The 24,316-nt window shown below is 38.0% G+C and overlaps 2 protein-coding genes across 5 annotated transcripts in view; one reads left to right on the forward strand and one right to left on the reverse strand.

The window, feature by feature from the left end:
* LOC103390683 (5,6-dihydroxyindole-2-carboxylic acid oxidase) overlaps positions 1-24,316 on the reverse strand; it is a 230,759-nt gene that overhangs the window by 175,455 nt on the left and 30,988 nt on the right. For 2 of the 4 annotated variants that reach the window (XM_025052334.1, XM_025065559.1), the window contains exons 2-4: positions 23,138-23,242; positions 22,191-22,235; positions 18,899-18,965 (exon numbers count right to left, since the gene is read on the reverse strand). The gene's annotated coding sequence lies outside the window, so the exon portion shown is untranslated. Of the gene's footprint in view, positions 1-18,898; positions 18,966-22,190; positions 22,612-22,641; positions 22,753-23,137; positions 23,243-24,316 lie in introns of those variants that run through there. The other 2 variants (XM_025065833.1, XM_008326633.3) reach the window with 2 other exon arrangements.
* LOC103390678 (receptor-type tyrosine-protein phosphatase delta) overlaps positions 1-24,316 on the forward strand; it is a 259,293-nt gene that overhangs the window by 87,345 nt on the left and 147,632 nt on the right. The window contains exon 5 of the mRNA XM_025052801.1: positions 23,163-23,235. The gene's annotated coding sequence lies outside the window, so the exon portion shown is untranslated. The remainder of the gene's footprint in view (positions 1-23,162; positions 23,236-24,316) is intronic.

Consider the following 24,316-nt stretch of genomic DNA (forward strand, 5'->3'; position numbering starts at 1 on the left):
TCCTAAACAAGTTCTATAGTCTTAATAAAGTTTCCTAATAAAGACTCATTGCACTAACTACAGTATACATCATCATCCCACGCATCAGTAGTCATTAATCACAACATTTCCTGCTTCAAATTTGAAGCGTTTTAACTATTTCTCACCTCTAATGGTGGTAAATTAACTTAAACTTATACATTTGAATAGATAAAAAAAATCAAAACACAGGGCAGGGTCACAACAGAAGACTACACCAGGGTTCACAGCATTGATCCATAATTTTTTTTTTTTGTATTGTTTTTGAAACAGCATCTTGACATACTTTGCTTGATATCTCCTAAAATAAAACTGTGAATGAACGGAAATTAGATGTGAATTAAATGAGTAAAAAGGGACCGCTCATGACTTGCACGCATAATATGAGAGTCAATACAATATTGATCCCTGTGAAATTTTAATTTACTCTTAATGATTCAACATTAAGTGAGCCCTATTGATAGTGTTCACACATGAGAGGACACAATTATGTGTCTCACTGGGGCATGTGCCACAGCGCACACCCAGCTTGCACCCAGAGTCTCACACACTCACATTGCACAGTGTTATCTCATCCTCCACGGTCTCATTTTTCACAAAGCTCCAGGGTGAGTGAGCGACAGTCGGGGTTGAACGCACACAAGCCCCGGTTGAACCCGATTGGCAGTGAAGGTCTGTGTGTTACTGTGGGGAACCCTGACAAAAAAAAAAAAACAAAAAAAAAAAAAACAGCACTGGAAGAATGAGATGACCTGAAATTATCCTAGTACATAATTTGATGCAGGAAGCTCTCCTGCTATGAGCTAAGGCAGATGTTTGACCTTGTTAGAAGTTGGTTATCACTGTTTATTTTGCAATTAGAATTAATGAGTGGGCCACATGGTTATAAAGCTAATGGTTCTATTCTCTGGTAGTTCATGATGGTCTTTCTGTAGGAAGTTTAAATGTTCTCTCTGTGTGTGCATGGTTTTCTCTAGAGCACCTAGGTAAACATGAAGTTAGTTATGACAATAGGTGTGGATTAGAGATGAACCAAATATTGTGCATTTTATCACTGAAACAACATGGCTGGATGGGCTTGTTTGAAAGTACCAACATGTCTAGGGTGTGGATGTATTTCAATATATCTGAGAAAGCTCCACAGATAGCGATTTGCAAAACTTGTAATGACATTTTAAGAGGGGGTGAAAAGTCCACTCATAGAGTCTGTCAGCACATGTTTCACTGAGATCTGAGATCCCCTGCACTCGTCGCAACTGTACTTGGTCCAGGTATTATGGTCATTACTTGGATACGGGAATAAAGCAGCGTGCACAAGAAATTATCCAGGCCGCGATGAACGCGGAGAACTTGCTTAGAGGCGGAGATGTGCACAGCGCAGGAGAAGGAAAGTAGAAGGCAGCAAAAAGGACTTGTTTCTCTGTTCCAGATGAGGGGCAGGCACCCTCCTTGTCTGATATTCTGATATTCTGTGAGATCCTGCAAGAGAGAGCCTCAAATAATAATAATAATAATAATAATAATAATAATAAGTAGGCTATTCTGTTCTGACTTCCTATGTGAAAGTTGATTTTATTTCTCTGCTAGACATTTGACAGTTAATTATTTTGACAATTAATAATTTATTATGTATTTAATATCAATTTATGCAATCGCAGTGCCTTGATTTTATTGAGGTTTAGTACACATAACCATAAATGCAATGGTAATAACCGGCATAATAATTTTTTCGGTGTTTCGGTTTTCGGCCAAGATTTTTTATTTCAGTGCATTCTTAGTGTGAACGTTAGTGATAATGCTTGTTTGTCTCTGTCAGGTTCATCTTTAGGTCTCCCCGCCCAAAATGACCTTTTCAGTGATAAGGAGGTAAACATCAAATCAATAGTGCTTAATGGAGACATCATTACAGAGATAATCAATGTACGGCATTATTTTTATAATATATATTATACGGTAGTAGTACCAATAAGCATAATGTTGGTATAATAAGCATCTCTTGTGGTGGTATCAAGTTAACTCTCCTTATTCTCATCGTTCTCAATTCACAATTTATTTATCCAGGTCATACCTGTGCTTTATGTAACAGAAACACAAAAAATGACAACATTCCTAAATTACATGATAATTATATTTTCAACTATGCAAAATAAAGCTTCCAATGTAATTAATCTATTTTTTCATCATCAATTACAAACATCAGTTTTCAGAAAAGAATATATATTTTGTTTGATTTACTCTACTCTGTGAGGTACCACTTAACTTATCTGTGGGGCTACCAGAGCTTCAGAGAGATATATCTGAAAACCAAACGCATAGTTCCATAGTACAACAGAGAAATGCTTTCATTAAATGCATCATAGAGGGTTCACAATGTCAATATGTAGCATTAACTTATTCTTGTTTGTGATAAAGATTTTAGATTAGCTAATGCTGCCTGGAAACTATTTAATTACATATTACCTGTTATGTTTGCTTGATTGTTTGTTTTTGTCTAGTAATTTATCAGATCTTTGTGATTTTTCTTTCCTTTTTGAAAAGTTGGGCCAAGGGCCATTGAGGTAAAACATTAATTTTCAGCTCCATTTAGCGTTAACTCTCAAACTGAGCAGTGGAAGATAATTTCCATATTCATTATTTACATATTAATACTCCAACTACACCAATTTTTGGATGCATATCATTTCAAATTCCCTTAATATTTCCCTGTCTACCCTCCTAAGTGCCCTGTGCTATATTTGGGTTCTAAGAGGACGTGCACATAACAATTTTCAGCTATGGATGACAATGTGTGGAGTTTTATCCACAGAAAGCACTATTGTGCTGTAACAGGATAAATCAAACAGACTTGTCTCACTTCAATGCACTTCAATGTTACTCTCGGGTTGTTGCAGCTTTGCAGTAGCTGTTAAAACAGTTTTCAGGTAAAGTGTCAACGGATGGATGGGTTTACAAAACACAGGTTCAACAGGAGAGACTGCTCTTTGTTTTCAGTGGAGAAAAAAAAAAAACAAACTCGGAAGATGAAGTTTTTTACTCTAACACCATACCCTTGGTCATTGGCTATCAGGTTGCTCATGAAAAGTCCTCTCTACCAGCACTTCTTTTGACAGAAGAGTAGCTGTGGTTAAAGGTAATGGGAAGAGAGCAAAATCTCCATCTGTCTCCGTACTTCCAACAGTAGCACACCATGCCCCGTGGTGACTCTGCCGACTGCTAAATCACAGACTTAGTGATTAGCTGAGTTGGAGGGCAGAAACTAAAGCCCACACCAATAAGTCTCGTCACTGAACTTGATGTCTGTCTAGGAGGAACTATTAAATGCTTCTATTTTTCAATTTCTTCATTAACATCCAAAAAGAGGTTAAAGCACTTGTGTGGCCTTTCGTATTTGACTATAAGATTGCGGAGAGATTTGGGAACTCCACTTCATCTGTCATATTAACATTTACAGACTGTTTCCTAAAGTAGCGATCGCAGGGACAGTTACAGATGTCAATAAAACAACATTATCTGTAAGATGTTTACTAAATTATTTATTCCACCTGAGAGACTAGACCATATACAGTACAACTAATACTCAAACTTTCTTCTCTCACTTCAGTTGGATTTTCTTTTTTTTTTCTCCCCTAACACTTCAAGAAAAATAGCACCGGTAACAACTTTAAATTTAGAATGGCAATGACACTCCCTGAACGTGTGATGAACACTAATTAAAACCTTTCAGCTTGAGAAAACGCTAGTCTCCTGTCTTTTTACACATTGCATCCCCCTGTTGCTGCAGCTGCTGCTGCGGTTCACAGAACAAACTCCAAACTTTATATCTCTATGTGATGTTTGTTTCAGCATCTGAAAGTGCAAATCCACATCTTTTTTTGAGGAGTTTGAGGAACTTTGACGTACTTCTCTGTAAATTTGCTTAGCACCTTGCTGAAGTGTAAATTCTGTGCAACTGTGTTTACTGAGAGGTGACAGACCGGCAGCGGGACTACATTTTCCCCCGTAGCCTTTTGCCACATGTGGTGTGAGAGCCGCACAGTAAATAAGATTATAATTTAATTAGTTGTTTGATTGCACTATGGTTAATAACAACAAAGATTCACAGGGTAGACAAATGGCATTTCTAGAGTCTCCGTGTTCTTAGGTAAAAAGAAAAAAAAAAAAAAAAGATTTCACACAAACTTGGAAACATTCAAAACCTCCAAGGAAATAGGAAATATAAAATGACATTGCTTGCACGTTCTGGTATCAAACAAGAGAGCAGTTACAACATGCTTTTTTTTGTGCAAGCAGTCTCTCTAAAAAAAAATATTATACGTGCTCCAGACAGTAACAGCAATAGGTCAGAGAAACGGAAGTGATGGCTATGAGTGCTCGGCATCCTGCCCAGGCTTGTCCAATGTGTGTGAAATATCCACATGGGTTTGAGACTCAAAGCAAGACCTTGAAATCAGTCAATATAAATTTCTGTCATATTTCACACCAAGCCCCTGCACCCTTTGGTGCAAAAAAGGTTGACAGGGACATGTGGAGACGTGTGCTGTCTAAATCGGGTTTGTCTGAGGACAGTCAGACAACCAAGTCATGTCCAACAATTCTATCCAACTTGAATTTTTTTAATTCTTAAAGTACTTTAAATGCAATCCTCTATCCAGCTGACTGATAAAAAATACAAACAAAAAAACATCTCCATCTCCCGCTTAAGTTTATTCTTTTGGCTACTGCTAATGGCTAATGTTGTTGTTTTACTGAAATTAAAAGAAGGCAAGGATGGAGACTACAGTCATGGATAACAACTATCAGTAGGGATGGAAACTGAAGAAAGAACTGATCATTTCCTATTCTGTTATCATTATCACCAATTGATTTAATTCCTTATCAGCTATCCTACCAATAACAGTTTGATCACCAAATTATAATAAGGTAAAACATTTGCATTAACTCCAATGTCAAGTATGTGATATCAATTTGGTTTTGGTTTAATTTTGAAAAATCCAGAAAACTATTTTCAGATAAACATACTAACTCCAGGGGATTTTTCTGAGGTTATTTTACAGATCATTTCACAATTTAAAGGAAATGTACAATGGAGCTCTACTGACAACATTTAAACGAATAAAACTTCAAACCACCCAAGCTTGTCCAATTAACAATTCAACAAAGATACATCATGAAAAGTATTTCTAGATAATTCTTGAATGAAAATAAAAATCTGTGCAAATATGAATGCAGCAAAATTACCTATGGCAAGATTTTTTCCAAATATTATAAAGTATTCATTTCAAGCTGAATATTACTCTGTACTGGCTATTAATAATAAACATTTATCACTAGATACAGTTAAAACAAGTCAGATGTCAAACATTTGAACACAAAGAACTAAAGCAAATAAGAAGTCTACACTTCTGCTCAACCACATCTGAATGTCAAGTCCCTGCACTAGATTTCTAAGAATTCATTCCCCAAGCTGTATTATTCACAAAGAAATGGTACTTTACCTTCAGCCCTTTAACCAATAATAATTTAAAAGGCAGCTCTACAATATTCTCCTCTTCACATCTGTGCAACATTCACACTGTTAAAGCTGGTCAGTACCATTTTGATTTGCTGATTACAGTTGCAGTGAGAAGAAAAAAAATTCAAGTCATTCCAACTCTATTAATAAGATTTAGTATCCACGTACAGCACAACCTAATGGATATGTGAAATAAACCCCAGCTATTAATGTTTAATGTTTAATTGAATGTTCTACATGGCCAAACTTGATTACTGGAGTATTATATGCTTCTGATTTTCCAATTTGCCTGCAACACCAGGACTGATGTGAACACTTAAAGGGGAGAAAGCGCTTTTCTTGGTTTTCTGCGGGTGGCGGCCAGGTCGGGTCACGGATGTCAGGGGTAATGATCACAGTTTAACCAGGCCACTTTTGGGTCAGGTCCTAAAAAGCTGGCAGCAGCAGTGATAATAAACTACAGCCTCTACGAGACAAAATCATCTAATACAACCTATAAATTCCTCATGCACACAAAAAAGGATAACAAATGTAACTCCTGGATATGTTTCTCTCCCTGAGGCTTTAAAGTACAGTCTGAAAGGTACTATAAGTTTAGTTCCTGTTTTGTGAGTATGTGTTTGTGAGTTTTCCTCTTTTATTTTAGGGTTTGATGGTGTTGGTGTGTGTGTGTGTGTTTTACCTGAGCAATAACAGCATGGTTTGAGTGAAGTGGAGAGTACACTCTCATGGTTCATTGCACCTCAGACAGAGAAGGGTCTAAAAGAGCATCTCCAGAGGGAGCCTCCATACTTTCACTTTTCTTTTTGATTTTGGGAGACGGGGGCTTGAATTACTTGGACAAAAAAAAAAAAAAAAAGACGGCTTGCTCACTGTGATCTAAACTGTTAAACCATTTCTCTGTCCATTTAACAGCATAATGATTTAAATTTGGCCGTAGGATTATTGAGAGTATCATACAGTAGTAGAGGTTGTGCTGATGGCTCTGCACTGGACTCCAACAGAGACAAGATGGATTTCAGACCTCGTTTTAATATTTTAAGATCATAACATCAGAAGAGAATGATGTGACTAAATGTTTAAAAAGGACATGAGAAAAAAAATATGTGGCCCAGGCTGTCAGTCACTGACATTCAACATTGCATAGTACATCTACAACTAAGCTGACAGTTGGTGATCCAGAGGAATTCGACCTGATACTGAGAGGTTTTGTGGCAGCTGCAGCAGTCTGCTTGAAAACTTACTGGGCCTGAAATGCACATTGGTATGTGAATTTCCAAGAAATCCTGAAGAGTTTAAATATAGAATTTAAAAATCTAAATACACCAAATATAAGTTGTATTGTTTTAAACCAGCAGACGTGTGTAAACTTTTTACACACAAAATTGATTTTGTTAAAAAAATGTAGTGTTAAATATGGCTCCTTAATAATAAAAAAAAAGTGATTAATTGCTAAACATTAATCACAAAACAAATGATTAATTGCTAAACATTAATCACAAAGCCTGTAAATTAACTGATTGTTTCACCAATAACATTTGCAGAAAGCACGAAATTTTGTTAAGTAAAATTAAGGTTACTCTACTGTTTCAAAATAGCAGTAAAAGAATTAGCCTTTGTTGGTTTCTAATTAAAACTAAGCAAATTGATTAAATATAGAATAAAGTGTAAGACTTTATTGTAATTCTTCAGTGTTTTCCATCTCCTCGCTCCTTCGTCCCGACTCTTATGCTCACATCACTCTTCACGATCAATAATCAATGTGCAGGGCTGCCAAAGACAACGCACCTGTAACCTGTGTACAGAGTCTGGAAGATGGCCAAGCCTTGATCAACACAAGCAGTGTGCCCACTGATGTACTCTCTCCCCCCCTAACTGTGCAGACCTTCACAGTGGGGAGAAAGTGTGTGTGTACACAGATTTGTTTGTTTTTCTCCCGTTCTCTGCCACTGCTTTCACCCCACAGAGTAACCATGCAGACTCCAAGTCACTTAGGTTTCTCCCAGGTGGTTCAAATTTAGTTTGAACGCACAGGCAGGTTTAGGCTGATGAACAGCTTTTATTGAACATGAATAAATTCAGGGATTGAGATTAGTCAGCTGAGTCCGCTGGAGGATGTGTTCAGCATTTAACAAAAAGAGTACATGCGGGGAAACAAACTACACACAGCCTACCTTTAATGAGAGTGTAAGGGAACGTAAGAGTGTGTGGCGCCAGCTGAGGAAAGCGTACTGCATAATGTATTGTTCATTGAGACACAGATGATGATATCCTGTGTAGAAAAAGAAGCCAGGATTCTACAGAATGTGTTGAGGTCTGACTGCAGAGCTTAAACGTTATTCTTAGGCGAGCAGTGACTCATCGAACCTTAATCTGTTCTGCTTGTGCGATCTTATCGCTGATGTCCGTCCACCACAAACCTGTCCATAAACTATCCCTATTATTTAGACTCTTTAAGATTAAAGCCCCTGACACGAGATCTCCCCCAGCTGAGTTATATTGCAGCAATTGACCTTCTCATCCCTCAAGCCAGCAGAGACTGCTGCAATGATCGATCCTGTTGATGGCCTTGGTGCTAATCTTCCAAGGGACCGACAGGAGGTGACGGTATTTCACTGTTCAATCTAATCCAATTACCCTCAAAATAAACACACTGTGGATAGCAGTTGACCTTCCAATAAAACAAAGTTTAGGAGAGTTTGAGTTCTGCTACAACCAATTTTATATGTGCCTTTTTTCATATATATAAATTATATATGCTAACAACATAACCTAAAGTTACAGTCATTGCCAATTGGATTTTACTTTCAGCACCATTTGGCAGCAGTCTAGGGTTTACCAAAGGGCAAAAGAACAATGAATTATGAATACTGCACAGACCAACTCAGCTTTGCCAGACATGCACAATTCACAATTAAGGTATCACAAAACAGAGATGCCCCTGGGTAGCTTTCTTATTCACAATCATTAGAACAAACGCCAAAACAAGTAATAAACCAATACACAACAACAAAGGAGTCCAACAGCTGTGGATTATTTTTGTCATTGTTATTTTTATCAAAGTGAGTGTTATTTTGGAATTTGTAATCAAATCAAAATAATTTCAGCCGGCAGAACCACAATGTCTTCCATATCAGGCCTATTCAGTTAAAATGTCAACTGGACCAGACTCTTTTGTTTGGTAATTGACAGCAACAACATCATTTGGACCAAAACAATTCCATTTCCATCCATTTCTAAAACAACCAAAAACTGGGTGACTCTGTTTTAGATTTAAAAATATTAAAGTGTTTTCTATTATTCCAATTAGACACTACAGAGTGGACATTGTTTCAACTAAGATCAATGTACATCTATTCTTCTGAAAATAGGGGCCTTGGATAATTTACTGTAAATACAAATATCTAAGTCATCACAGCCATAGAGTGTGACGATTTGACAACGTTGAAGGTTTTTATATATATAATGTCCAAAAGGTTTTACGATCAAACAAACAGATGTGACCAAACAGAAACAACAAAATAACAATGGATTTTTATATCAAATCTTGGCAGAACACATGCCAGCAGCTTAGTGTTGATGAACAGTGTCTATAACCACTGCCCCAACACCCACATGATCAAACTCAGTGACCGCTCAGGCCCAAATCATTTGCTAATGTTTCCGTCCCTTTGATCAAGCTCAACTACAAATCCAGGAATGCTGCTCTTCTTGAATTGTTTGTTGTGAGATGGGCATTTACCTGTCTGCGTTCACTATGGCGACCTGCTGTTGAGAAGCTGAAGGGACAGCGACAAGCACTTTGTTGGTCCCTCGGCAGCAAGCCCCATTTCCTTCCTCTTATCTGAAGTGACAAGAGGAGTCTTCCAGCCCTCCTATGCCTAAGGCTCATCGTCCCTTATCTTTCAGTGTACCAGCACCACTAGTTATCTTGTGTCCCTCATTCCCTACGTCAAAAAAATATGCTAAAAAAGAGTGATTACATTGCTAGAAATACAAAAAGTGTAAACAAGTCATGCAGCACTGATGTTTTGCACCGATCATATCTAGGAATGATGGATTTGGAGCATGAGTTTGGAGAGCATGCCTGGATCAGTTTGGGTCCTGGGCTTTCTTTCCCAGTACCTTGTGTTGCATTGGGCTTTCTATCCAAACGGTTGTAGTTGGCAGTCCAATAAAGAGTGTGCAGAAGATGCAAAGCAACATCCTAATGAGATATCGATTGTCTGCACTGATGTTTAGACTTTTGCCTCGCAAATCCACTGCCAACTATAAGTCATAGTTTCCAAATCATAAGGACTCCTAAATGAAAAGTGAACTAAAGGTATTAATTCATAATTCTGCCAAAATTTATCACAAAATTTTACTTGATCTTTGTAAAATAAAAATCTGTGCACCAACAAATTATCAAACATACATACAGTAGATTTCAAAAAAATTCTAACCAATGCAACATGCCTAAAAATATTTATAGTTGTTTTGACAGTCGTCATGATTTACAGGTTGTGGGTTGAAAAAAAAAAGTATTTTTGAGAGACAATCCATGAAAACACTAAGTAATTACATTTCCATCTATTGTCCTCATTTCCCTTAATACTAAGCCCCAAATGCTTCCACTTTCCAATGTTCAATTAGAATGTGTATTAATTGTGTGAGGAAAAACACCCGAGGAACTGCAGTCATATTCACAGAATTTACTAGCTAGCTTAAACTTTGTTTTTAAAATGAGAACCTTTTTATTTTTCAGTTTTTTGACAGCATTGAAAATCCTACCATAACGTGCTTGATGTCCATACACTGACCCAAAGTGAAGGGCTAAGAGCTCCCTCACAGTACAATAAACCTGGGATGATCCTTTTAGTGGAAAATCAATACCGATGAGCTCCTTTTAAAACTCTCAACTTTAAGCATTTAACGGTCAAGAATACATAACCACCATTAACTAGAGTTCCTGGAGAGCCATAAGTATGAGGCTCCATCAACACTAAGGCTGAGATCCGTGTGTTTATTTATTACCACAATCATTCCCACTCTGAGAACCTATCAAATGTTAGATTTTTATTAAGGCCAACTGATGAATCTGGAGAGTGATTGTGACGGTTGCTGTGTAAAAACCTACTACTGAAGGTATAATACGTCAAACTCCATGCACTTCAGTTTTTAATCACTATTCCACTCTCACATGCAAACTCAGCCGTCACAGAGCAATCACATTCTTTTTAAAGCTGCTCCCAAGCTGTGATTACAATGGAAATCGTTCAGAATATATATACTTTTTTAGAAGTTCTGAATGCAAATGTGTCTATGTTGTATTTTTACTATCCAAATGCTGTGTGAGCTGACTGAATACATCCTGCCATACTGTGTCACTTCAGCAGTCAAGTGTCTCAACATGCTGTGTGTATGGGTGTTATTTTATGGCGAAGCAGCAGACGTGTATTCTTCAGTCCTCCCTGTCACAGGCACAGGCTGTAATTATATATGCACCTTACCTATAAAGCTATCTCCTACTTCCTTTTCTAGGCCCGAGTTGAAATGAGGTATTTAAGTGTGGCGAATATGAGTTGCTTCTTGATCCAGTGTCTGTCTTTAACTAATTTAAAGCATAGTGCACATAGCCAGTATGAGAACAAGAATATAGAATATAAAATAAACCAAACTTTGAAAAAGAACCCCGTTCCCATGGGTCTCCACTCACTTTTTCCACTTGCAACAACTTTAGATGAACTTAATTATTTTTTATAAGCAAAGACAGTAAATTTAGTAACAAAACAATAAAGACAGCCGTGAGAGGCATGTGAACATGTTGTAAAATATCATGTTTAATTAAACACGGATGATGGGACGCCATGCCAGTGCACTGCAAAGGGTAGCTGTTAAGTTTTAAAACACGTCTGTCTGTGCATCCATGCATTCAAATTGTAACATGGAAACCATGCAGTTTGCATGGTTTTACACTGCTCCAGCAGTACAGCCCATCGCCTTTAAAAGGATGTTTGTCCCCTGTATTTAAATGTGCAAGATTATGTCTAAGCTGTATTTGCCTTGAGGGTTATAGCATTTGACATGTGACTTTTTTGCCTAGCAAAAATTAGGCCATATTTTAAACGCAACCACATTTTGAAAGTTCAATTTCTTCTGATGAGTGAAAAACAGTTCAATGTTTTTCATCAAATCCTTCAAGCTCTCAAGTTCAGTCATATTTTATCAAGTTTGATTAATTTTCTTCTGCCTGTGGGGCATCATAGCAAAGGTGATATTTGCACATCTCACCTGTAAACACTTAGGTTGCTGTGTGACATCTTTTTTTAAACAGTCAGTTCTGCAAATGTATGCACTTGTTTTGAGTCAAACAGCTCGCCATGCTGAGATGAATTAACATGATTAAGAATAATTCAAGCACATTAATCGAAGATGGTTTTTAAAACATTACGTACTTTTACTATTTTATGCATGTGAAAATAGCAATTCTCCACTGTCCTCCTAAGGTATATACAAAAGAAAGGGATGCTTCCACATTCAAGCTCACAATTGACCTAAAAGCTGCAGGACATCATCCGACTTATTTTGCCAAGGCATTCATGTTGACATTTCAACCTCGCGTCATCCAAATGCAAAATATATACAATTTTTTCTGTCCAGCTCCATTGTTGCCCCAAAACTGAAAAAAAAAATGCATAAAACTGCCATTACATAAATTATACAAATTTAAATATGTATTGAAAAATTTGCATTTGTGAAATGTATTAAAACTGTTAAAACACAAATTTATCTGAGTCACCCCTTCATCCTTTTAATGCTAAGTTAGGCTAACCCCCTGCTGGCAGTAATTCATATTTAATGCTTAGATATTGGAGAAGCAGAACCTCCCATCTTACTCTTGGAAAGAGAATAAATAATTTCCCCTCCAAACTTTAAGCTATATCTCCGAAGATGCTCCTTTAAGTGCAAATTTGAGAAAGTCCCGGAAGTCTTAGCCATCATCTCAGAACATACTGTACTTCTCTTTCCTCATCAGCGAATGCTTTTGCTCTGATATCCTGAGACTGGTATGTTCTCTACTGTTAGAACCCTTCTCCACAGAGCTACATTTGATTTTTGGAGGTCACGTGCTTCCAGGGCTTTGAAAAACAAAAGCCTAATTAACAGTTTTTGTTTAAAAAAAATACTTCAGTTTCTCTATCATATTTAGCTTTGTAGCTAGGTAGATATTAGGCAGTGTGTTTTTCAGATGACTTATTGCCTGTAGTTGTTAACATATTTTTTGGCCTATTGTAACAACATCCTTTCATTCTCAGGTTTGTCTTCCTCTCATTAAATATACAGTAACACCAGCATGAAACAGAGCTCTACCTCAAAGTACTGCTGTACAGTATTCTGTACAACATTTCCTGTCATACCACTTGCTGGATCACCCCACTGATCCCCACTTGACGGGGTAAAAAACTTCACACATGCTGCTTGGTTGAGGGGGAGAAAAAAGCCACAGCATTTTTTAATGATTTCCTTCCTCTTTCCATCCATCACTACAAAATTAGGACATTGAACAAGTGAGAGGAGGGAGGCTGGAAAAATGGGGGCATGTGGCAGTAGGAGAAAGTATTCATTAAGGACAAGGTAAGAAGAAAGGAATAAAGTAGAAAATAGGCCTAACTGATCCAGACAAGCATATCACTTTTTTATACTGCCGCCTAATCAGGGGAGCAAAGTTATGCTGGTCAGAGTGTTTTTTATTCTGGATAATCCCTCATCACGGTATTTCATCAGGTTTGGCATTTGGCTATCTGCTTTAATTAGATGTTGGAATGAACACCATGTTAATAAGTGATGCACAGCAGATAATGAGAAATTGTCTGAATGGTCGTATCCTCCCAACTTCACACACTCTTTGCCAGTGTTTTTAAGACAAACTGCATCATGTTGGGGGTTCACTTACTGGTTGGTTTTGGTGCCAGTGTTGATAATGTACCACACACAGGCAGTTTTGTACACCTTAGCGCAATAGTTTGGAATTGTCTGGAATAATTCTCCCAATTTCCGTTTTTCTATTTTTATCTCTGTCCACTTCTTTCATCCCTCAATTCTTCTCAGTCCCTGTACTGTTCACTCCCATTCATCTTCTCTTTCTATATCATATGTCTTTCCCAGTTTTTTGTCAGAGCTTCTCAGTGGGGAGTAAGAAACCCGTATCTCTCTTCTGCACACTCTCCTTGCTTTAAGTCTGTCCCCCTTCTCTCCCTCAATCCTTCCTTCTTCCACCCGTATCACCACACAGGTGAATACAGCCTTCCCTTCAAAATCCATTCACATTGTTTCCCTTCTCCTTGGCTGACTCTCATTTTGTGACTGTGTTTTGTCTCACTGTAGCCCTTCTAGGTTACACCTAGATTTAATATTCCTTCATCCCTCCACATACGGCCTCTCTACACTTGCACTTATCTTTCTTCCCTTGCAACTTTTCTTCTTAGTACTCTGTCATTCACTGCCAAAAATGTGGTGATACGTCACACTCAATCATGGCCCGCAGATAGGCAACAGCCACAGGAGGCACCGTGTCCTTGACCTTACTGTCTCTCCTGGTGGTAAATGATTGTAGCTAAGTGTCACAAAAAGAGGAGTAGGAAAAAAAAAAATATATATATATATATATATATAGTTGAAAATGAATACAGTATCTTTTACAATCGGCACTTTTAGAATCGTTCTCATTCAACAATCTGGCGGCAATGACAATAATTGTTTTTTGCATGTTCATATTATTTTTAGGAAACTTGACGGGGAAAATGTATTATTAGATATTTTTATCTGTACCAAAAATTGAACAGAACCTGAATGTCAGAACTAAAGTACCTACGAAATGATAACTTTAGCAGACTGTCTCACCTCTTCAATACAAACAATTTAAAGAACCACACACGCTGATAATTTATTTAGATGGCCTTCATAATATTTACTCCCCTCACTAATATTGGACTCCAAAACAAAAGGAGAACAATTTTCATAAAGCACACACACTGCGTGGAATATTCAAACTGCACCATATGTACAAAAGACTGGAGTTTCTTTACCACTGCTGTCATGTTTGTCTTATAAAAAAGGGAAAAAAGTAGCAACTCCAGAGACCTCGCCCGCACAAATTAGGTGCCGAGCTGAATCTTTTGATATCGAGTGTAAACACATTAGTTTTTCTGTATTGAAAAATCGACTCCAAATGTGGGCGGTTGTCAAGGTTTGGAGAGAGAATATGGCATGTCTTTATTTACACAAGGTGTAGGAGGCTTCTGTGTGTGAGTGTGTGTGTTTTGAGGAAGAAAATAGAATGTTTGAGGAGTGGGGTAAGAAAAAGGTTTGTGTGTACTTATGCAAAATCCACATAGCTCCTAACCAAGCATGCAAAGGAGTGCATCTGTACATGTGTATTTTCATCTGAGCTGCCAGACGGCCGCTATCTGTGCAAGTCAGACGGACAGGGAAACTGGTGACGCACAGCGATCGTTTGAAGTGTTATTGTCACCCGGAAATTCCACCTGCCTAGGAACAAGTTGTCATCTTTTTACACTTCTCACATTCAAACGAGGTATGGGCGGAAAGATGTGTATTTGTTCTGATATGTCTCCATACACAGGCTTGTGTCTGACAGACCAGTAAAGGTAACTTAGAAATTAGTTTGGCCTTGGTTTGACATCCTTTTATGTGCTCCCTTCCTGACTCTCTCTGCAGGTGTGAACAGAACTGGGCCAAGTACTTGTTCCAACTGCTGACCATGCATGCTCCATCTTTGGTTCTCACCCTTTTGGTCCACTAGATACTGCAAACATGTTTTCCAGAAGGGTTATCTGCTTTTATTAAAAAACATTAATCCAATCACTTTTAATTTTTATCCATAAGCCAAATTGCAAAGAAAAATTGTATGTATTTTTATTTCAGTTTGTAAATAAAATAAGACTATAATAAGACTTAAATTATTGCACTTCCCAATCACTCTTAATAGATAAATATAGATATAACAGTAGATTAATCAGGATTAATTATGCTTAATCATTAGTATAAATATCAAATTAATTAAAAAAACAACATTCCTAAATGAAACACATTTGTTAATAATAGCAGGTAGATGCAAGTCTTTAAAGTCTTACCTAAAATATGGAATAATTATAATTGAAAGATGGAAGAAAAAATCTAGACGTCTATAGTCCCTTGCAATAAATTGGACATAGTGTCAGCTTGTCAGCCTAAGACATATAGTACTGTCCTGTATGACTGGTTAAGTTAACCTTTATCTTTTAACCTATGAAATAATGAGTTAGGCAGAAAATAAGGTTTGTATATTTTTTTCTTCACTCCTTCATGCCTCATATTTTCCCAAACCAAACTCTCCACAATTCCTCCAACTCTCTCATATTCATACTTCTGAAACCCGATTCCTTCAAACATCTAATCATTTTATCCTCACCCACCATCTTTCTTCTTCTGAGCACTCCCCAACTGATTTTCTCCTTCCACTAACTACGCTGTAACTATTCTGGTCTTGGCATTCCATCTCAGTTAAGTACCGTTTATTCCTCTGGTTAATTAAACCCACTCTCGCACTCTCTCACATTATTAACACAGCTCCTCTGAGATACATCAAGTCTCAGGGCCAGCAAGTGAAAATGAAGCCAAAGGGAAGGGATATATAAGGATACTGGAAACGAGTCATAGGTGGAAACAGAGATACTGTAGAGAAAGAACCAAGATGAGAGTGAGCGTATTGTGTACAGAGCCAGGGGTTCTCTAGAGTGCTTTGGCCATTGTTACTCTACCCACCTTTTTGCAAAAGGGCGCGTGTCATAAGTATTTTAAGAGCTCTTCATTCCATTGTTCTTCTTTAATCCCGTTAGATAACTCCCTCCCTTCTCGTATTCCTCCTCCTCGCCGTCCTACTTTCTATATTTCTATTTTTTTCCTCCATCATTTTCCTACAGCCCACTCAGCAGACACTGAATCTTGAGTACCTTTGCTACAAGAAAGGCTCTATTTTGCCTAAAAAGGTAAAATAAGTTAAAAAGGGGAAGAGGGGAGTGCGGAGATGACAGATGTGGTCACATGAGGCTCTGTTGACCTCATTTGTTGTGTGGACAATGAATATAAAAAAAGCCCTAAAAATTACCCTCATTTGTTGTGTGGACAATGAATATGAAAAAAGCCCTAAAAAAAATTAAAACTAAACATGGCTGTCCACAAGTTCACGACAACAACAAAAAATTATTGGGGGTGTTGATGTGGCTGTCCTTTCAGTATCATAATGTCATGATATGAATAAATCATGGAATCTAAATCAGTAGGTTTTAGAGCAGCCTGTACACTGTCTGTAGTTATGGCAGATATTATTTACAGAACAAGATTTCAATATATTAAAAATGCATAATAATATATGCACTGTGTTTTGTTTAGGATTATAAACAATACACTCCATTCACACCCACATGCATACACAGAAATACTCACAAACACAGAATTCACCAAAAGACAGCTTTGACTAAAACGAGTAACAAATTGTAAAACCTCAGACTTCCACCTGAGCTCCAGTCACTGTTTTTAAAGCCAAACAACATGTGATGCAACATTTCAAACCTGCCTTGTAACAGCTGCCTGAAAGGAACAATGCTCTATCAACCCGGAAGGAGCACTTCTACTCTAGGAGTTACATTTCCCACCATAGAACCTCCTGCCAGCTTACGATTCTAAAGCTAACAAAAAGCCAGGAACCGAAGTCCCTTTTACCAAAACACACTGCACAGGTGCGATGGGGCAGTCACTTTCCTGCAGCTCATTCTGTGAAAAAGTGGGTCACAAGAGCAGGTGAACAATTTGCTATACCAACAGCACAGACTAGTGGTAGATTAATGTGGTTGCATAAAAAACAATTACGTCTTTGCGTTTGTACTGTAGATTTAAATCAGCAGCTCTTATACCAGCCACTTTGAAACCAGCTGCCCACCTTAGTTTAAAGTAATTGCATTAATGCAACATCACCGTCATCATCACTAAGAAAACCACTAAGTTCACCCTGAACAACAGACTTTCTCGGGAGTCTTTCATCACTCCCTGTTTTCTGCTAATGAAAAACATTTTCACCACGGAGAGAATGTAGGAAAGGGTAGGCACTTGTGCTGGGGAAGAATTTGCATGACCCAAAAATGCCCTGGCTCTCCTCCGACTCCATAAATCACAGGGATAGGGAGAATCCCCCGACGCCTCTGGTCTTTGTCCTCAAAGGTGATAAATTGATCCCTGGCTAGCTAATAAGCAGAGGCACAGGGCAAGCCAAACTTCCCAAAGATTTATTCAGGGGAAAGTGGATTTGTTGAAGAGGTAAAATAAGCGAACCAGAGACCAAAAACTATATTATTTTGGGTATTGTTTTTTTTTTTTTCCCCTAATGCTGCTCAAGAGATTTGTGAAGGGGAAATCCTCAGGGAAACATGGGGGTGTGAGCACCAGGGTAGAGATACATCAGGACAACATAAATAGAATATCTGTCGTGAAGGCAGAGAATCGGGACAATGTTGTTCAGTTTTGATTGATGATCACTTCTTTACAATAACAAAGATTCACAATCCATGTAAAAACAATATACAGTGACTTGCAACTTGCTCCGATCCATTAGATTTTTTTTGTTTGTTTTTTTTTTCTTTTTTGGCCAACTTTCAGAACAAACAAGCAAATCAATAGGACAGACAATTAGGCAGTCTGAAGTTTGTCAGCAGTCTTGCCCAGTAAAGGAACACAGGAATGTTTGCTTGACACCAGAGAAACCTTTTAGGGGAACTCAGACTGTCATTTTTATGACATGAGATGATCTGCTGACAGGAAAACCAGTCTTTTAAGAATATGATCAATGCTATCATATTTTCCCAAGCTGACTGGAAAAAGGGACATAATATGGTGGCATTGTGTTTCCAAGGAGTGGCAAAGGCAGATTAAGCCTTTACCTCTCTTCACCGCTTCATTTTTTCTTCCTTCATATTACTGCTTTTTTTTTTTTACCTTTAGCACTCTTCCCCTCTCCCTGTCCTTTCACGCTGCATCGTCCTGCCTTGTCTCACCACCACATAGGATCTCTCACCCTTTACCCTCACCACACTCTCGTCTTCTCAGTTCTATTTTTCCCCTACCCCACAACATCCTCTCACATTCTGTCTGACACGCACTCCCCTCTCTGCTCAGACAGCATGCTGTTGTGTTGATGATACACTTAGGCAATTAATATAATGCATGCAGAGCAGATTATTGTTGTGTTTTGGGGAGAAGCAGTTTCACCGTGATAGAAACTTTGCAGCACATTATAAATCTCACTCCAAACAGACAAGAGAAGGGGTAACTTACAGAGATGAATCCAACCGCAGATATTTATCCTCAGCGTTGTGGAAGCCGGCTCCTATTTTTCCTCATTCTAGGGGAAAGATGGAGAGGAAAATTCAGTTTGTTCCTAAGGCCATCAATAGTACTTCTGTGCTAAGGACAAAACTGAATTAAGGAGGGATGGATATCAAGAGTCATTGGAAGCAAATCTATATCTGTCCAGAGGGACATTCATATAAATATAAATGATTCTCTCTGTGACATGATTTTCAAATTTGTATTTGTTTGAGTTTGGATAGGAGGCATTGACTCAGAAGACTGACATGGAATACATAATGGCTTGTCAACAACTGCCGACCGTGGCAAACGCATTTCCAACATCAAATTCCTTCACCCATGAAGTATATTTCTATTTGGGTTGCATCCAAGTCTACATAGGGACACAGTAACACACTCTCTAGAACTAAAACTGCCTCTACATCCAACAGTGACGTTACCCTGTGCCATCGAGGCTGCTGCTGCTGGTAGAGGAAGAGAGAGGAAAGTGAAAAAAGAAAGGCCGTTTCCCAAATGCTCATTTTTAGCTTGCTTGTTTTGGGCACAGCGTAGCAGCAGCACTGACGAGCTGAGCACAGGGTTTTTGACACAATGGTGTCAGAGTCTGGATTGGGACGTTTTTGCTCACAAAAGTGAGAAGCATCACAACTGCTGGCAAAATGCAGGCACAGACACAAACAGATTGTCATCAAGGCTCTGTGTGCAATTAGTGTCTGAGAGTACCGTGAGTCCGAATGACACATTTGCCTTAAATTGTTTCATTAAAGAAGCCTACGAAGGAGATGGCAGATGGACTCTTCTGCCACTGTCGCATCAATCTGTGAATCGTTGTGGACGGCAGTGCAGGGGAGTTTTTAGTTTTGAACGGATGCACTGCTCCATTTGTGAAAATGTACTACCTCCTACAATAATTTACTAATAATAAAGTAACAAACATCTGTTATATTTGCAAAGAAAAAGCTGCTTTAAGTGGTCAGTGTAATTTCTGAATTTCTTTTTGTTGGCATGAATTTAATATGAACTACACTTTTAAGGCTTTTTTAACCAAAATAATGCAACTTACTGAATTTAAAATTGTCAAGTAGCTCCTTAAAACAAAAAAGCTTATGCAAAATGCTTTCCAAAAACTATAATATTAAGGTCTCATCCAATAGTAGCTATAAACATTTCCATGGATCATGCCTTGGGCCACCTGTTTTCCAAGTGAGTTTCTGCTGCTCCCAAGTGGCAAAAATAGTTAATACAAGTTCACTTTTAGATAACTATATTAATTATGAAAACAAGGTGTGTAATCTGGAAACATTTACAAAAATAAATGTTTCTATGTGACAATTGCTCTGCATGCAAGTACTGGGGAAAAAACAACAAAACACACAAAGTAAAATGCCCCTCTGCATTTAAAAAACGCTCTGGTTTCCTAATTGTTAAGTATTCATCCTGCTTATCTGTCTCTCTGTTTCTCTCAAAAGACAGAAAGAGGCAGACAGAGAGTGTCTTAAAAAAAACAAAACATAAAGCCACATATTTAAAGAAACCATTTGAAGGCAGTGTCCTCGTTGTGCTATTTTCAGAGAAAGTTCACGTCTGACAAAAGATATATATATATCAAATGCCTGAATAAACCAAAGAATGAATGGAATCTTTCTGACACTAAAAGCAGGTTTCACACCCTCGGCATCTCACATGACATCTTAGGTCCAATTTATGGGAGGATGTGCAGAAAGCTTGTGCAGCGTGTCAAAGGTATTCACAGATGGAGTGAGAAAAAGGCCAGTCAACACATCTGCACTCATATTCACACGGTGAATTAACCGTACAGCCTACTTACTTTCCCAGCTATCTGTTATCAGACATCCAAGCAACCTTTGTTAAGTTATGGGCATTTTAATTGCTATAGACAGGAGTCCATTAGCATAGCTTCTTGGGTGGCCATGGCCATGTTTCTCTAAATCATTAGGCTAATTATACAAGCTAATTAATCAGTAAACTTGGAATGGGCTCTGAGAGGAGACAGTGCTCCTTCTTGGTTTGCATAATGAAAGGAGTCCATTTTTAGTTGAGAAGAAAAGGGCATCAGGGGAGAAAAAAAAGCCTTTGATCCTGTGAGTAAATACATAATTTCTGCATATCTTGTGTTTTAGTGAAGCAATAAAGTAATGTGAAGTGGAAAAAGTCAAGCTAGTGCCCTGGTTTTATAGGGGACCACTGGACGTGAATAAGAAAACCCTGAGAATCCCAAAACCAGTGGAGGTTCCATATGTTCCACATATTCCAAGATGTGTTTGTGTGTCTGTGTTTGTACATACATGTCAGGCACATATCCCTGCACAAAAGTAAGGGTGGAGAATTGAGCATCACTGTCAGAAATGATGAGTTACAAAGAGAAATAAGCAAACAACCTGCCATCCTGTTTTCCCAGTATGTGTCGGAGACATCGTCAGCGCTCAAACCCAAGACTATTTTTAGCATTTCTTGTTGTGCACAATTCAAAATCACTTCCACATTAAACTGCAACTAGAGCAGCTTGTACAGTGGAAATTGAATGAGACTGCTGCATGTTAATGACACATATTTACAAATAGGCTCCCATGTTTGTTAAGTCACACTGTTCTGTGGACATGACATTGTGGAATTGACATTCATTGGAATGACACCTTGGATGACTAGCTGTTCTGCTTTATGCAGACCAGCACAGCATTTGGAAGTCACATGAAATGATTGTTATCCCTCATTCTGATAGGTTGGAATTTCCAGAAGGTTCAGGGGCAATTTCATGTCACTTACATCCAGAGGCAATAATTTAGGTGAAGCCAGCTACTACCTCAGGGCTGTGGCTGACAGCCCTTAACACTGGTGCAGGTGTTTAATACACGGTCACCTGTTCAACTGGAACTCTTCAAATTCTTAAAGCAAATATTTCTGTTTCATTTTCCATGACAACAATGAAAAAAGATGACCAAAAACTAAACTTTAAAGAATCACTTCTTGCAGCAGTAGAGTCCTTCATCTGGAACTAATGCATCTTGTCCTGCACCCTGCCCTATACTGCTTTGAATCCCCTTAGAAAAGACAATGCCTCCTCCAGCCGCACCTACATACCCTATATACACTACAGCCAACAGAAGTACTCTAGGAAATGTAATAAAACAGAAAAGCACAAACTGTTAAATTATTAATTTGAAAAAGTCACATGTTGTTTCAGCGTCAAACAAAGTGAAGGCCGGTGTTTGGTGTGTAGAAAATAAACATGTGCTCTTACCTGTCTTGGTCGAGAGGTGACGCATTCGCCTGATGTATCCGCTCACTAAAAATAAAAAATAGTCCCGTTTTTGATTTTTCAAACATCTGCATTTGTTATTTAAACAAACATAACAATACAGAAAAACGTAGCGCTGCAGCACTCTCTGTGCGCCGTCTTTAATTACAGTCAAGTGGTAACACCTGCGCCCTGCGCTCCTTCGTCAAGTCAAATCATCATTACTTAGAATATACTTTTTGTCGTAGCATTTTTATCAATTATCTTAAAACTACCATGTTTGCGGTCGTTCCCTTTGCAGTCGGTAATCGCTATGATAACCCTGTAATTTATCATTACCATAATATAACTTGAGTTTTCAAGTGGCAAACCTAAACAGATATTTCCGCTTTATTCAACTTGTATAACAATGACAAACAAATTAACCTTATCATAACTTTCTTAAAATATTTACCTGGTTTACTTTCATACTTTTTTTGTGCAGTACTAGAGTCATTGTTTTGGAACACATCCATCTGCCGCTCCTAAGTCAGCTCGTTGAGATTTTGTCATGCACTCTCCTTTGTGCTGCTTTAGCGCCCCCTAAAGGCGGGGGTCTCTATGTACCCTTGGTAAATCACTGCTATTATTATTATTATTATTATTATTATTATTATTATTATTATTATTATTATTATTTGAGATAGACTGTGATAAATGAAGGCTGTGCTGTGCTATGTGGTGGGTGGTTATTTTCCAACTGAAGGATCAAAGTTTGGTCTTTGACAGTCCGTCTGCACACAGCTCACTTAACCTCTAATTGTTCCTGATGGCTATGATAGCTACAGTATGTTCTTAATAGGTTATGCACATTTGGTATGTGTCATTCTGTAAGGATTACCTAAAAGTTGTGATAAAATATATATGGTTTTAATATAAAAAATTAAAATAAAAGTACAAAACATTCTGACCTTTCCTCTCTGTGTTTTTCTATAGGGAGATTCTGAGGAGTTCTCTTCTTTTATCACTCTGGTCCGAGGCAGCAATCGCCATTCAACATTCCAAACTGGTAAGATCTATATTTAGGGCATTGAGGGGGAAGAAAAAGACTTCAGTGAAATTGTATTACTCTTTATAAAAACAATCCATCTATGACAATCCGCTGTGACCACAATCTGTTTTCTGTGTTCAAATGTCATAGGCCTGAGTAATATCAAGACGTTAATAATGTCAGCCCACAAAAATCAAACCAAGGGGTCAAAGTAAATGTGGTTAGTAAAGATGAATGTATGAGTACTAGAAAATGCAACCTGTATATGATGGAGTACACAACATTTGGTAAAAAAACAACAATATTTATTTTGCAAAAAAGTTAAGTTTTATTTCCCATTTCTGCAGCAGGCTGAATTATTTTTAAATAAAAAAAAGACATGCTTTTAAAAAGTGATTTTATAATACTCACTTTATTACCTGTACCTGTTTTTGAGAATATAAATAATGTCAAAGACATTAATAAATAAAAAGGCAAAGGTATTGGGTGAAATGCTGGAAAATATATTTTGCTTCTGTTAAATGTAGAACAATGAAAAACGTTATGCGTGCTCATGATGCCCCCTGCAGGAAAGGGATTACTACTGCGGCTGCTACTACTTTAGTAATGTGCAGATTTTTATCTACCCATCCAAGGAAGTGAATAAATTATTGACACGTTTTTCGTAGATTTGTAGCAAACTAACGGAAGCTCGTTAAAAAAATTCCCTTAAATCCAGTTAGTGTTCAGAATGTGATGATCCATAAACACGGCTGAATCACTCGCCCAAAATAACACAACCACTTGCATTCTGTTGCATCATCACATATAACATGCATTATGTCTACAGATAGTGAAGTCAACATGTCAGAATTTTAATACATTTCTGCTCCCTCATCTGGATGTTCTGGATCTGATGATGAAACTCAAAGTTCATGTCTGTTGGAGTTGGAGCACAGTTTCCCCCCATCACTGTGCTGTTTAGTCACATCACTGAGCAGCGATGTGGTTTCCTCCAGCAGGATTTGAGGGTGCTGTCGTAATTGGGGGTGTGTTGTTATGCTGCAAGTTTTCCCCGGAGCGAACGCCGACACACACTAGAACACATCTCAACACAGCC

Source organism: Cynoglossus semilaevis, chromosome 1 (genome assembly GCF_000523025.1).
Source record: "Cynoglossus semilaevis isolate Cse_v1.0 chromosome 1, Cse_v1.0, whole genome shotgun sequence".
Taxonomy (NCBI): Eukaryota; Metazoa; Chordata; class Actinopteri; order Pleuronectiformes; family Cynoglossidae; genus Cynoglossus; species Cynoglossus semilaevis.